We start from the raw sequence: 3256 nt of genomic DNA on the forward strand, positions 1-3256 counted from the left end.
TTTCTCTAGTATCCCTGCTACACATACATTCAAGGTATCAATGATGTCTTTAGCAATGGTAGACAAAGCAATCTCCAGTCTCTCAGAGAAAATATCTTCGATCAAGTCCCGTATTGTTTCCTCCGTACGTTTCTGGGTTATCTGCCCTTTTTTACCCGGAATCTCCTTTGTTAATGTAGTATTTTTGTGTGGCCTTTTTACAGCTTTCTTCGAGTTTTTTTGTTGACCTCTTGTATCTATGATCTCGCTCGGGGCAACTCTTGGATTTCCCATATTGTCCCCATTAGCGTTACTGGCGTCTAATGTCAAGACATTCTCAATTGGCTCAATTATGATCAGAGGCTCCAGGGGGACCTCTCTGGTCAACGCAATATTCTTCGGGGAAATCCCTGTCCATTGGGCATTGTTTACATCCAGCCCCAATTCCCGATCAGCATTGGCAATTTCGGTATTCAGAGCCCCAACTGCGGAGGTTCGGTATGAAATAATATTGGTAGATTTTCTCAGCACCTTCGCTTTTACACCCCCTCTGTCTATGGAAGATTGTAGTTTCCGCTTACCCATATTACAGGACAGTTGTCAGGGGGATAGCCCGGCCCTCCTCCAGCCCCGGACAGCCACAGACGGCCCCACCCTTGTCCCGGGCTTCTCCCGGCACCGCCCACGCGCGTCCCACGAGGCGGGACGGGCTTCTCCCTTATGAGCGCCTCTAGGCGCGAGAGTCAGTGTAGGTGGGCGTGATCGCCGAGGTTCCTGGAAGCTGTAGTCTCCCCGCACAGCGGCCGCGTGATTGTATAGGCGGCGGTAGGGGATACTACCAGCGTGACCACCAGTGCTTTCAGGTAAATGCTTCTGCCAAGATGAAGCCCGTCAGTTGTTCCGCAGAGTATGCGCAAAGACCCCCGCTCAGCTGCAGAGGCTTCTCCCTTATGAGCGCCTCCGGGCGCGAGAGTCAGTGTAGGTGGGCGTGACCGCCAAGGTTCCTGGAAGCTGTAGTCTCCCCGCACACTGGCCGCGTGATGGTATATGTGGCGGCAGGGGAGACTACCAGCGTGACCACCAGTGCTTTCAGGTAAATGCTTCTGCCCAGATGAAGCCCCTCAGTTGTTCCGCAGAGTATGCGCAAAGACCCCCGCTCAGCCGCAGAGGCTTCTCCCTTATGAGCGCCTCCGGGCGCGAGAGTCAGTGTAGGTGGGCGTGACCGCCGAAGTTCCACGAAGCTGTAGTCTCCCCCGCACAGCGGCCGCGTGATGGTATAGGCGGCCGCAGGGGAGACTACCAGCGTGACCACCAGTGCTTTCAGGTAAATGCTTCTGCCAAGATGAAGCCCCTCAGTTGTTCCGCAGAGTATGTGCAAAGACCCCCGCTCAGCCGCAGAGGCTTCTCCCTTATGAGCGCCTCCGGGCGCGAGAGTCAGTGTAGGTGGGCATGACCGCCAAGGCTCCTGGAAGCTGTAGTCTCCCCACACAGCGGCCGCATGATGGTATAGGCGGCGGCAGGGGAGACTACCAGCGTGACCACCAGTGCTTTCAGGTAAATGCTTCTGCCAAAATGAAGCCCCTCAGTTGTTCTGCAGAGTATGTGCAAAGACCCCGCTCAGCCGCAGAGGCTTCTCCCTTATGAGCGCCTCCGGGCGCGAGAGTCAGTGTAGGTGGGCGTGACCGCCGAAGTTCCACGAAGCTGTAGTCTCCCCCGCACAGCGGCCGCGTGATGGTTTAGGCGGCCGCAGGGGAGACTACCAGCGTGACCACCAGTGCTTTCAGGTAAATGCTTCTGCCAAGATGAAGCCCCTCAGTTGTTCCGCAGAGTATGTGCAAAGACCCCCGCTCAGCCGCAGAGGCTTCTCCCTTATGAGCGCCTCCGGGCGCGAGAGTCAGTGTAGGTGGGCATGACCGCCAAGGCTCCTGGAAGCTGTAGTCTCCCCACACAGCGGCCGCATGATGGTATAGGCGGCGGCAGGGGAGACTACCAGCGTGACCACCAGTGCTTTCAGGTAAATGCTTCTGCCAAAATGAAGCCCCTCAGTTGTTCTGCAGAGTATGTGCAAAGACCCCGCTCAGCCGCAGAGGCTTCTCCCTTATGAGTGCCTCCGGGTGCGAAAGTCAGTGTAGGTGGGCATGACCGCCGAGGTTCCTGGAAGCTGTAGTCTCCCCGCACAGCGGCCGCGTGATGGTATAGGCGGTGGCAGGGGAGACTACCAGCGTGACCACCAGTGCTTTCAGGTAAATGCTTCTGCCAAGATGAAGCCCCTCAGTTGTTCCGCAGAGTATGCGCAAAGACCCCAGTCACAAGAACAGCACAACACTCATGGGTTCACAGTCCCTATTTTTATAGAACATTTTCCTTTGTCTGCAGTACAGGGCTTTGGGGGAACCAGATGCAACTGGTTCAGGGGGGAATTTGAGCACTTTGTTTACCAGGCTCCTCTTCCCCTTTGTCAGGTGGGGGCTCAGTGATCAGACACACCACAGGGGGCGGAGCCAGCATTGTACAGGCTAGGCACAGACCTATTCAGCGACTAGGGACTACTCCTCCCACTACTCCAAATGCAGATGTCCCATTCAGCCTAGCGCTGACTCACCCTGCCCCTCCTGGAGCCACACACACCTCACCGGCCCCTGTCACTCAAAAGCCAGACATGCAATTCACATCAGGCAGGCAGACACATAGCACACAGAAATTTCTAAAAGTGGCATTTCTAAAATAGTTATAATAAATCTGCGCACACCATTGCGCAGCATTCCTTATCACTATTCCAAATATACCAAACTTGACCACGCTGCGCCTCTCATAAAGGAATTACCACTGAAACACTTATTGGGGCATCCCCAATGCATTCCTTTGGAAGGGCAACCCCACAGTAGTGAGAAACCAAAATTGCTGTTTGTGACTACCAGGACATGTCACACACTTAAGGTACATGTCCTATCTTTTACCTACAATGCACCCTGCCCATAGGGCTAGCTAGGACCTACCTTAGGGGGGACTGACATGCAGTAAAAGGGGGTCACAGACATGGCACACACTTTAGGTGCCACGTCACAGCGGCAGTAACACTGTGCGCACATGCTCTGCAGTGGCAGAGGCCTGAGACAGGTTTGAAAGGCTACTTTGGTGGATGGCGCAATGAGTGCTGCAAGCCCACCAGTAGCATTTAATTTACCAGCCCTGAATACATGAGATACCACTTTACAAGGGACTGACAGGTAAAATAAATAAGCTAAACAGGTGTACACCAATCTTACCATGTTTATCA

Source organism: Lissotriton vulgaris, chromosome 6 (genome assembly GCF_964263255.1).
Source record: "Lissotriton vulgaris chromosome 6, aLisVul1.2, whole genome shotgun sequence".
In the NCBI taxonomy this organism is placed as follows: Eukaryota; Metazoa; Chordata; class Amphibia; order Caudata; family Salamandridae; genus Lissotriton; species Lissotriton vulgaris.